A 13148-nucleotide genomic window follows, 5' to 3' on the forward strand; every position below is an offset into this window, starting at 1 on the left:
ACATTATTATAACATAATAATAGGTTGCCCGGTCCGACAGAAGGGTGAGTATACACCATGTCTAGAACGTACTCTAGATGACGGATTAACCAACGATCATGTTGGACGGAAGAAGCGGAGAGGCTATAACTGGGTTCAAGGTCAGCCGTCCTACTCCACTGAGGTAAGTCTGAAAGTCGCGACGTCTCCTGTCAATTATAAAGTTACCAATCGCCAGACCAGCATTACAAGAACCTTCATTTTTATTCATTGAATGACCTTCCTATTCCAAGAGCTCGAGGAGTTAGCAATCTTAGTGTACTATGGCAGCTCGAACTAGTACAGCATGCGAAACTTGTCGCACTACTAGGAAACGCTGCGCTGGGGGACCTCCTTGTCAGAACTGTTTTGAACGGGGGAAAGAGTCTTGTGAATTTGTCCTCACTGCAATTAGCAGGAAGCTTGTTGCACAGCAGGCAAGGATCGAAAGTGACGCATGCGGCCCGTGTCTCACGAACAGCACACTTTGCAGGGGAGGACCGCCGTGTGAGGAATGCGTTCTACGTGGAAATGGAGCATGTACGTTTGAGCTTGGCTCGCGCAGCGAGAAGCACCTGGCAAGGGCCAGATCTGCCTGCCTGCCGTGCCGCGCCAAGAAAATCCGCTGCACTGGCAAAGGAGTTCCGTGTGTATCATGTACTCTCCGTGGAATTGAAAGTACGTGTGAGTTTGCAAAAACAGTTCACACGAAACCCACAATATCGCATACACCTCTATGTCAGTCCGATATTCCCGCCGAGTCATCCTGGAATGCAGTACTAGAGAAGGCCCCAGTCCAACCGGCTGAGAGCCGTCTCCATGAAGAGGCTTACAGTATTCCGTCATCCTACACCTCCACTCTTGCTGCTATTGATACGAGACAAGCATTCCACGATGAGTCAAAGGGAGTTACCACTCCACTTTCCAAAACCAGCAGTCTGACTGCCCTGTCGGAGCTGGGCAGAACTCCAAGCCCAGATGTTAGCAGTTCCGACAGTGCTGTTAGCCCATCTTCACTGGCAGGGTGCGCTTCATATGAGCAACTCCTCGACGTCCTCCCAAACCGTGAAGTGATTGACCATCTTATAGAAAGATACTTTACATCTATTTCCATGGTAAAGTTGGCCTATCAAACTGCCGAGATATGTTCACTAACATCACGCTAGCTATGTTGTGTCATCGACGCCGCCAGCTTCGAAACTGAGTATGAGGCATTCTGCCGCAATTTTAATGTCGCGCCGCAATCCTGGCTATCCTTGCTTTTTGCAATTCTAGCACTAGCCTGCCGTGCGGAAGAAGATTCTGGAAGAGGCTGTTTCTCCGATGATTTGTCGATGCGGTACGAGGAAGCTGCCTGGCACTGTCTGTTGACCAACGACCCACCATTTGAAATATCACAGAGTTCACTGAAAGCGATGGTACTCATAATCTATGGTCGCACACACCGTGGAGAGGATGTATTCAGTGACCTGCAACTGGCCTGCCGTGCGGCAATTTCTAGCAAATGTCATGTGGATACCGAGCAGTGTGTTGTCCAGCCCAAGGTTTGCGAGGAATACCGATGTATTCTGGTTAGCCTGAAAGCCATGTTTATGCTCAACGCTCAGATGCACGACTACTACCGCAACCCGGTACTCACCCAAGGTATACAGCTACTAACTGATATCTGCAAAGAGTATCCTGAACATTCAAGCCTATCAACAGGTACCGCAGAATTATCTCCCAGGGAGACGACGTTTACCACGTTGAATTCTCAACTGTTGAAGATATCAGACACGATCTGTGTGAGCGCAGAGCGTGGTTTGATGTCAGAGTGTACCCTCGCTGTCCTTGAGACTGAGCTAGACCGTATGGAGAAAGCCTGCAGCGAGCTTAACACCAAGCTCGGTGGACCTGGCGCGCAGTCAATCTCTCATCAAGGCGGCTATGATATACTGCACTGCTATATCAACTATCTGCTTCATCTTCTCTTTTTGCCTTATCTTCAGCGATACCTAGACGGGGAGACGACACCAGAAACAAGATTATCTGCATTGAAGTGTATTGCTTTTGCAAAGGCTACGTTGCGAGTATTCAATGTTTTGGCTGAGAGCATGCAATCCAAATCATATGCTTGGTATATGCGAGGTCTCGGAAGCTACTATGCTGAACAATCAGCATATACTCTCATCAGAGGCGCTGCAGGGCTCCAGGGAGAAAAGGAAGACCAAGAGTTCGAGTCTTTACTAAACCGTACGCTGGAAATATTTTCTAAGTTATCGGCACGCAGCATATTCTCTGCAAGAGGAGCGTTTATTCTCGAATACCGATGTATGCCTCAGCCACCCAAACGCTATTCTCCGGGTGTTATTATCTAACTTCGTTTCAGGATCGGATGTGAGGCTCTTCGGAAGAGGGGAAAGATACCTGTTCTGAGCATGATCATCGATACTGGACAGGCATGTCTTCGCCTTGAGCCGCTTGAAACATTGTATGCGTTAGTTTTTTAGACGACAGCTATTCATTCCTGTATTAAATGCCATATCCTTATGTACGCTTTTGTGTTCTTTCTGATGAAGTTAACAAGCCCCCGTCCATTAAGTCTGTACATTAAATCGTCATATTATTCTTTCTGGAAGAATTGTAATCCTCGAATTGTAGATAGACAGAACTTTGAGAGTGGAACCGTAAGCCTTGCAATGATTCCAGTGGATGGATTCATAATGGCCATAGCTGAATGGTTACAATGCATATTAGAAGACCAACAACTCCTCGGCCTTGGTTTCCCAACAGATACGTTTTGGTGCGATAGTACGCGCGGAGAATGACATGTTACCCATCGTCCTTACAGCTCCATCTTCCCGTTGAAGGCTAGCACCACCTACTCATTTGTATAATCGCTCAGTCGAAGCAATATAAAAGACCATATGTCCCGCAGATTTCACATTGGTACAGGCAATAGTCATTTCCCTCCTCGACGGTAGGAACAATTCCTACACATTTCGCCAAACTGAATTAAGCCTCATTTGGTTAGGCCCCGTTGCTCTGCAGACATGACATCCATCCAAGGCATTTCCTATGACGACTCCATAGGGTCCTCTACCATGGAGGATATGGGATATAGCAGACTCCCAGCCGACTCGCCACCCCAGACTATGGTCACGGAGGTGAAGAGATCTCTCCGAACACGACCAAAGGAAGCGTCGGGACCCGTCATGTATGGGAGAGGGGATCATGATGCATGCGAGAGCTTCCTGAGATTTGGAATCCAGGGTAATGATGTGTGTCCTTCAATTCAGTGGTCATTGTACAAAACTAAAGATAACGGCAGTTCACAAAGAAGGTCGAAGAAGTGATCGGGCGGCCTGCCTTCCGTCTCCACCAGGGCCCGGTCATCGTCCACTCGTCGGATCGCCTAAACTGGGGAATCAATGCCGCCCATCCTTGCCGAAATGGGCTTTCTGTCTTCCGGACCCTCTCAGATACCATAGAGGATAGAGTGACAACCTTGAAGCTCTATCCGATCTCCCACCACTTGACGAGCACCGAATTCGCACAGGAAAGAAGAACACCGAGGTCTTTCGATTTACGATCAAATGAAGTACTGTTCGTGCGAGGCGCAGTCAAGATGGTAATTTCACTGCCTGCTGGAGGATCCTTTGTTTGGCAAGGGTTTTCTGAGCACCCGTGGGGGCTGGATACATCATCAGCACGTGAAGCTTTTGCTTTCATGAAGATCTAGCGAAAACCGCGCTATGGTATGCTGGATCTGCATGTGGTGGGCAGGACATTGCTATTGGGAACAGTTTAGCTAGACAATATAGGTGACTTGTCCGTATTAGCTTACCGGGATGAATGCCATGGATGCATTGATAATTGAACCTCAGGCAAGCCAGAGCTTGCGCCTGGTACATGATCTGTGCAAAGTCGCCATCTCGCAGCATCTCCATCGTCCTGGCTTCTTCAGCTAAGGTCAAACAGCGGAAAGCAGGAAGGACTGGTACGAAAAGAAGCGTAATTCCAGGTCCAAGTTCATATTCAAATCGTATCAGTCTGCGCCCATGCTGGAGTGCTTTCTTGGTCTTGTGACTGTCGGATAATTTCTCTTCCTGGATGAATGTGGCCATGGTGCCTAGTCGATGGGGCCCCGAGCATGGCATAGGCCTATTGCGTCCAGTCCGTCGAAGCCAGTCTTGCTCCCACAAAGCTAGGTTGGTCCAATGATGGATTTCCTGGAGTCGTCGTAGCCACATATGGGTATTCTTCCCTGTTGCTATGAGTTCCGCAGCCCGCAAACCCACTTGGCCCGATGTCCTTTCCAAGGTGACAGGGGTCAAGTCGTTTCTGAGAAAGCGGGTAAAAGTATCCAGTTGCGTTGATAAGTCTGATAGCAGCCTTTCCGCGGTGACTGGGGTCATGATGACAGTTGGGGATTGGTCATGAGTGCCTAGAATCAGATGGGTTGAGGTCGGCAGGGGTGGGTCAGCAGGATTTATCACACACATCTAGAAAGAGGATAGATCAGACCATGCCGCAGGATTTATACCTGAACCATAGACAATGTGCGATGTCAGCACAACTGGCTTTTGTACTACCCCTGAGTACGAAAGAGACCGTCCTCACTTCCATACCCATGAAACCTACTTAATGCTCATGCTTCCAATTGATGTTGGCTGTGCGTGCACGCATCGAAGTGACTTTTAGCCAGCCCCCATTCGAATCTTCGCTTGCCATGAACATTTTGCAATTTTTTCATTGTTTTGGTCTCTCAAAGGTCTGAAAACTGAATTATCCGTTCCACCTGATACATGCTAAAACTATATAAAGGGCACAACTGCCTTCATGGATGCAAGGGAGCCCTCCCTCGAGGAGGAGACGGACAGCACCCAGCCAAAGACAAATTGGGCACATACCATGATCTCATACAGTGGATGCACCACTGTCAGTGACCCTCCAGGTTTGGAAAAAATGATGGAATTTTCCAGGGCCGGGGTGGGGGATGTTGCTCAGTCTCATGTGGTCAACGTGTGGTCAATCAAATACACTTTCAACGACCGAGTCAAACCCCTGTCTATTGATGAATTGGAGGTTGAAATCAAATTCGATTGGGCAAAGGAGACGGTCGTGGAGCGTATGCAGTATCGCGACGTGATGGCAATGGATGGAGGCGAGGATGCAGTGGCAAAATTTGCGCCTATTACACACACGTTTACATGAACTGCCCGACAAACCAGAAATTGGATACATGTAACTTCACTGATTCGTACGGTTGGACTGACCTTTCCCTGGTATAAACTTGAAGCTAGAACCATTCGAGGGTATCCAAAGAAAGCCATCAGGGTAGTTAGTCAAAATGAAACCCCTTGCATGTACCTTTAGACTCGGACATGCTGGAAAATGGAAGTAGCTCTCCACGCCGAAAACCAGAATCCTGCTTCTCGCCCGCAGACGCCACTGTCGTACCTAGCAAGAGCGATGACTACGATAGGGTCGCTGCGGACCCCGATCCGTACTCATACCAGGGATACAGATTGCGATTTGGCGGATTGCCATATTGAACCCAAATTCCAACCATTTCCCTTATAACCGGTGTTTGTTTAGCACACTAAGGAGGGTATGAAATCTGAACCATACCCTATAGGGAAGGCCCCAATGCCAGAATCCTCCGCCCCTTGCGAACTGCACGTCCCTCTTCCGGCATCTCCCACAGATCACAATTCATTTATTATGGCTTCCACGAGCTGAAATAGAAGGATAACCTAGGTTCCCTGGATATAGGCAACCTGTTGATGGGAGATCTGTATTGTACAGTTTACGGGCTTTGGAGCATGCGGTGGTTCGCTTCATGTACGTAGCATTCTTAGCTGCAACATTGACCTGTCAATCACAAGGTCCATTTCACTATAACCGACTCATATTACCTGTGATCCTCGACCCGCTATCGAAAGTACTCAAGCCAACTTGCACCAAGCTCCGTGTTCCATTCAGGACCACTCTAGACAACTCCCTAGGGAACAGAGCAATCCTAACTTGACCCATCCACTGAAATCCATGAGTATCCAATAGGTAGGAGCTTCTACAGAGCTTAATGGTCTGGATTACCCCTAAAATTCCCCAGCAGTAGTAGTCCATGAACTCGTCTCTACTCATGTCTCGGTTCGCAAATTTTGCTCCTCGGCTAATATTGACATTGCTCATCCGGGGATGGGAGGCCGAGATTTCTGCACCATACCGTATATTTCGAACCTGCGATAAGTATGAGCAACTTGACAAGTCAAGCCAATAATCGCAGAAAATGTTTTCATACCGTACTGACGTCCTGGACATGCGATTCAGATTTCCTGACTGCCGGCGTCCGGTCATTCTGCTTCGGCTGTTCTCTATATTTGTGCCGAGTATTTTTGATTCCGCCATTCATGATGATCCGCCGTTGAGGATGGAATTTGACATGGAATGTATGCTAGTGTGGCCTGTAACCTTGCGATCAGGAGACACGTTTGGGGAAGGGTTAAACCGCCGGTCGGTTATGGAAATACCTGGGTTCGTTTTATGCTCGCCGGTCTGGTTAGCTTCGAAGCCAGAGGAACAAGTCTAGTGTTAAGGCTTAGCACGTAGCTCTATATGATCAGCAGTGCTTGCTTTGGCAGAGACATACTTTATTGCCCTGGTTTGTGTGCAACATAGCTTCCCCGGCTACCGGCACATCCTGATCCAAAGATGAATCATTTCGAAGAGGTAACTCTCCCTTCGAGTACCTGATGATCATGGTGTAAAATACTAGTCACAGGGCCAGAATATTTCTAGTGGATAGAGTTGAAACTGATGAGATATTGAAATGCAATGGAGAAAGTGGAGATGAAAGAAGGCTAGCTGCCTATTTGTGTCGTGTTTTAACACTAGCCTAACCCACGGACACACCGTATTAACTTTTGTGATGGTATGTTTTGTAAAATTGCTGCGGGCTTGCAGCAAAAGTGCTAGCCACTGGCGCCGGCCAACCTGACCGTTAACGTAAGAGGATTCAGGCCAATATCCATGGGGCCTCTGGCTATCGAGGGCAAGGTGGCCAATGATTGCCAAGTCATGCTCCACTAAACCCAAATGGATGAGTGGTTTGATCATCAGATTCTGCTAATTTTATGGTATAACGAGGAGTAGGGGGCAGAGGCTGGAGCGTGAAGTGGCCTTCCAGCGTCTACTTCATTGCGTATGCTAGAGTCCAGTGGTAATGGAGGCAAAAAAAAAAAAAAAAAAAAAAAAAAAAAAAAAACTTCGTCACACTATAGATGGCCTACCAGGCCAATGACCCGTTTGCCGCGGGCCAAGAATGTAGGAGTAGGTAAAGTGAAGGTTCAGACCAAGAACTTGAGGTCGGTCCGGGTCAGTTCGGGACACCTATTTGAGGCAAGAGCGCCTATCATTTGATCCACTCACCCTTCCAAGTCTGGTTGCTAGGATTTCTACTGGCAACTAGTGCCTCTGGTGGTGTCGTGCTCCCAATCAGGTGTAAAATCAGTGTCATGTCCTAGATTTCTGATCGCCCCTTCCGATCTCCGCACCTGCATTTTGGCCAGGAGGCAGGATACAACCTCGTCTCATATTCCAGTCGGCTTCAACAAACTGCTTGCAGGTAAACCGCCTCCACAGTCTTCTTGGGCGTAAAGGACTGCAAGCTAATTCATTTTTGTGGCAGCATGTATCAACCTTCTCGGCCTGATGTGACTCATCGAGAAAAAAGTCCTACACTGCCGCATAAATCAACACCTACATCACCTCCACGGGAGACGGGGGAAAAGGGGAAACACAATAGGGACCAGGACTTAGAGGGCCGGAAACACTCAAAGCAAAGAACACAGTTGAGCCCCAGGCGCGCCCAGGGGACAGCAAAAAGTGCAGGCCGGACGGTATTTGAGGAAACTGGCGCGGGTAACTTACCAGCCAGAGATGATCAAACAAGGTTTGCATTGCTGTACTTTCGAACTTGTCTTTTTTGCAATGCTAAGTAGACTATTGCAGTCAAGGGACAACAACGTCAGTGCCGCGACCCAGTTCAGTCACGCAGTGCTCACGCTCTTGGTTCTCTGAAACCCTTCCAGACCACCAAACTGGCTCTGCTCATGTTCTCGTTGAGGCTCTCCAGTCAGCCTTAAAGACTCAAGTTTTACAAGCACTGAGAATTTTGGGCGTGATCGCTGGGGAGTTCCGCTCATACAACCTGGAAATTGAGACAATTGATAAGTGGACGGTAGAAATCACCGGAGTTGATGCAACACTGATCCCTATAGTATCAAATAGCGTGCTCCAATTGCTTGCTCCTTTTGAAAGCCTCAATGTCATCCTCACCAAATGCGTCACTGCTCCAGGCCCCATGCGAGAGCATATTATCAGAGATCAGGCGGTCCAGTTGCTGAATTATATACATACTTATGCGGAGAAGTACCACCTATTCCAGAATCAGAGATTATATCTTGATATTGGTAGATGGATAGAAAGGCTCAGCTCAGACACACACAACGAGCAGTCAAATGACGGTGTTCTCTCTGAAGCTTGCGAATAGTCTCTTGCTTATTAAATCCATTTTGTACGAATTGTTATTTCCATGCATATTTCACTCTCTTTTGGGTATCTGGGAGCATGTCAATACACATCCAATAGGTTCAGTGCCGTCCTCCCTGGGTCCGGGACATCATTGCTCTTATTTCCTTAAAGTAGATTCCAAGGCACTGCTTCCAATATCCGTTTATTTCCTCTTCTAGTGCTTCTGCCTTGCTCCGGGTATAGGATTGGTACCATTTAGTCCGGAAAATATGCTCGGTGTTGTGCTTTCACCGATCACGGTTTGATCATGACAGCCTTCAACTCTAAGGGCTGCAGAGGTACGATTGCGGCCTCATGTACACTCTGCATCCCCAAGAATCTATTCCCATATGACGATAGGGGTGTATTTGTGGCCCGGATCCATCATTCGTACGTTCTCGTTCGTATGGAACATTCTGTCGGACCGAACCGTTCAAAGCAGGACCTGCGCGAACCCCATCGCCATTAGCAACAGGCTTCCCCTATATTACAGCACTCTGAGGCTCAATAGACCGAGCTGCGTGTTTTCCTTCTTGTACCACCGGCCATCTCGTATACCAAAGGTTGGAAAGTTCCCCTCGTGCTTGCTTGAGACGGCACCTGGCCAGGAAGCCAACTCTTCGTCTCCAAAAAGTAAGGTCGACAGGGTTCGGGAATGCGGAAGTGAACCTGTAGCACATCAATAGATGTGGGAGGATGGAAGGAGGAAAGAGGCTTCGCGAAAATGAAATTCAGAGAAACGGGAAGGAGATGGCACTTCTGAGCCTGGAGAAATCTTCGATTAGTAGGAATGTTCTGGACACTCACATACATCAACAGTTGAGTCATGCTCTCTGTCACTTGTCGTACAGCTCAGTGAGGTTGATCTTCCAGGGGTCTTCAGTTGCCCCGGAGCCGCTTTGTGGATGCTATGTGCGCAGTCGTTGCTGGGAAGTGTCGAATGCTGCTTTCCGTTAAGCTAAGGCTCCTCATATTCAAAGGAGACCCCAGTTTGATGCAGTGCATGCTGTTGCTGGATCCTGGGAATGCGAGGCAGAAAGCTTGGGAGAAGGAGAAACTTAACACTAACTGTCTGTTTTAGGTAAGTAACCCTTGGTTTGTCTGCTCTTCACCGCACCCTCACACTTCTGAGTATTCCAGCCCTGCTTTTCTCTTTCCATCACCAATCCCCCGTCCTCTTTGATCAACAAAGTGCGTGTCCGTGTTACAAATCCTGATCCTCTTGCTCCCCTTGCCAGTAAGTTAAATCTCACCGAATCATCTCAAGCCATCCCAACCGAAGCTCTTCGGGCTTGAGACTGGAAGGTCTAGCCACCGAAATGCCTTGATATCCAAGAATCTTTCAGCTAACAAGGGACTCAAACTTGCGTTGAATAATAGCAGTTCCAAAAACGACAATCCTCAGGCCCACCGAGCTCCTGGCCTGTCCCATCCGTCTCTTCGTTGGCCGATCCTCGTGCATGATTGTTTGAGGTTGTTCAACCAGAATATTGCATAAAGCTAATATCGGCAAGAAGGATCGGCCTTGTGTTGTTGGAGTAAGAAAATTCTTCAATGCCACAGGGTGGAAGACCTGGTCTGGTTCCAAGGGCTAGTCGGACGCCAGCCAGAAGCCCTGCGACCGCACCAGACAGCTCTCACGCTTTGTTGTTTGAACGTGATAGACATCACCCGTATGATCAAACCGCCGCATACTCTACTCTACCGTTATCCGTTGTGGTTAGAATACTGTCTCTAAACCTCAGCCGAAGCTACAGCGGTTGAAGTTTCAATCACATTATTTGTGGTCGTTCATGAAGAGTATCGTGATGCAAGTGAGGGTCTGTCATCAATTCAGAAGGAGGTACAACTGGTGATAAATCTTCAAAGCTTGACTCGGCTCTAGGGCTCTGTCTGATAGGCAAATGCAGTCCACGTCGTGGGGAAGGATTCGCATGGTCAGTCTTCGCACCAAGTTCAAGCAATTTGAGCGCATCCTTCTGCCAGACTGCATGTAGGCTATTCAGTAGCCACCAAGTCCATTCCTCGGTTCAATACTCAAGCTGCGCCCCCAATTCTCTTTGCGTACCTGCATGTCAGCAGTCGTTTGTCGTCGAGAATACCAGAGAACCCCAATATTCTCCCTTTCCAAACCCACTATCCCACGGCTACCTCCTTTGGACTCCCCGCTTCAAAAGACTTTGGGAGGTATAGAATAAGAACCAGTATATTCGGTCTGTTTTGATCATCCCCTTGCGGAATAGCACAGAATACAAAGGGGAGTTAAGGCTTGCTGGGAGGTATTGAACGGTAGCTTCGACCTGCTTTGCATGTCTACTTGATCCATATAAAATCAAAGAGAAAATGGCGGCATAATATCCTAGGCTTCCACTAAAACTACTTCTTTCCACAGAATTCCCTCAAGAAGGTTTCTTTATCCGTGTCTCCATTGGCAAAAAAGCCTCGGCCACTTTTAGCATCACGGAGGACCACAGTTTCGTTCTTAGAGCTTGCGCTTCCAATAATTACCATGCTTGTGTTTTCGAATGTGCAGTCATTGAAGGTATACGTTCGTTGGTTTTCATGACCGATACCTTGAGGTCCCCGGCGGCAGTCGATGGTGGCTATAGTAATGCAAGTCAATACTCAAGCCACGTACTGAGAAGGCGTGCCATAGGTACCCTGTTGTCTCCGTTCATCGGGGTTGGGAAGAAGCCGACTAGACGGAATATGTCTATCATGGGATAGTCGCTTCATGCGAAAAAGAGAAATGGTCAGTAAACAGTCGTTGGAAGGTACAAGAATGTACGGACTGGCTTTAGGGTAGACTTACCTGGTCCTGACTGTCGTGCATCGGAGCCGACGTTGGTTGGGCCTTGACATTTTATTAGCCATAAGGCTATCTAGAAAAGAAGGGCTAGTATGAAAACTTGGTACCAAAGCATTTCTGTGCAGGTCTGGCAGAATACGCCCATTCATCACTGTCAGGCTTTCATCTGAATCCGGTTCATTTTGGGCTGACACACCCTCGGAGCTGCCTTTCAGCGATTTAAAGGTCATTCTGGAAGTTGAGTCTTTTCGTGGAATACCAAAGAGTGTGATCCTGATAAATACCCTAGAATAAGAAGATGAAGAGAAGTCAGAATATGAGGGGCAATGGATCGACCATGGGCCGAAGTGCTAGATTACCCCTAGTAATGTCTACGTATAGCTTGGCATTATTGCTATGCACTCGACCTGGAAACACGGGCTGATCATCCAGTTGCCGCGGGGCCCTGCGAGCAAGGCTCAGCCATTAAGACCAGATCATGCAACCGGCTATGATTCAGAACCCGACTTTGCCGCCAGTTGCGGCTTGCTCGGACGAACTATTTCCGGCAAGATCAAAGTTTGGTGCCTTTACGCTATCTTCCAATAGGAATGAGAGCATGGTCACATAATATGTTGTGTGGTTAGAGCATTTCGCTAGTGCAATGCCCTGAGAGCGAGAAAGAAGCGCCAATCCTTTCCCCAATTCTCGTTAATAGAGATCCATCCTACTCCCCGGCGATCTGGAACTATCTCTTTCATTCTTAATCATTGTTGAATATACCGTTCACTGTTGAGAAATGTGCTGAGGTAGTTATCTCCTTATATGCTTGGAATGAATCGCGAGCCCTTTCAAGATTCTCCACTCCGGATCAACATGGACACCGGGGACCAGTTCGCATTTGGTCAGATGAGTTACCCATACTTATACACCTCACCGCAATGCCTTTCATCATACCACTCAGCCGTTGGCAACAGGTCTTTTGAGGCTGGCTTTCAATCCCGGGACTTTATTTACGGGTTACCTGTTCCATCACCCTGTTGGGCAACTCCCGCGCTCTCTCCCTCTCCTCCACCCTTGCGCCCCAAATATTGCGTCATCCAACCTCGACCCAAGAACGATGGTTCCAAAGCCGGGAAGGTTGATAAGGTTGTACGAACCAAGTCTAGCAAACGTCAGAAAGGTGAAATGCGCCGAAGTAGCCAACGTTCAAAGAGAAGCAGTGAGCTTAAGCCCACCCAACTAAAGGCCGATACCAGCTTGGTATCTCCAACTAAGCCTGGGAGAGAGAGGTTTGGATTCTCATTCATTTGATACTGTCTCATTTCACGTCTGACCCGAGAAGCACAAAATTCAGTACCGAGCCCTGCAACCAATATACGGATTCCGACTTGTGCTCGAGCAACCAAGTCCCTACCTTCACTCCTGGACCGATACCGCCTGCAAATGGCTCTGCAAGCGCAGCGAGGATCGAATCGTCAGTTTTAACCGGCGATGCATCCGGAGCGCTAGTCGGTGGTCGGCCAACAGATCACCAAGGCTTACACCAGCACATTACCCAGCCAAATAATCAGCAGCGATGGCCAGGCTTGTCATTTAGGATAAGTCAGAGCGACAGTCATATGGAAGCAAGCTACACTGGATTGGCAGCGCATCTTGAAAAGTCCCAAGTTCTGCAATCGCTGAGCATCGTGAAGGATTATATGGCGAAGCATCCTTGGGTCTTCGAAGAACAAGCACCCGAGACGGTTCAAAGATGGCTTGTTGGTATTGAAACTATGGATGT

Source organism: Penicillium canescens (genome assembly GCF_028828765.1).
Source record: "Penicillium canescens strain IBT 15451 chromosome Unknown utg000012l_segment0_segment0, whole genome shotgun sequence".
NCBI classification, from domain to species: domain Eukaryota; kingdom Fungi; phylum Ascomycota; class Eurotiomycetes; order Eurotiales; family Aspergillaceae; genus Penicillium; species Penicillium canescens.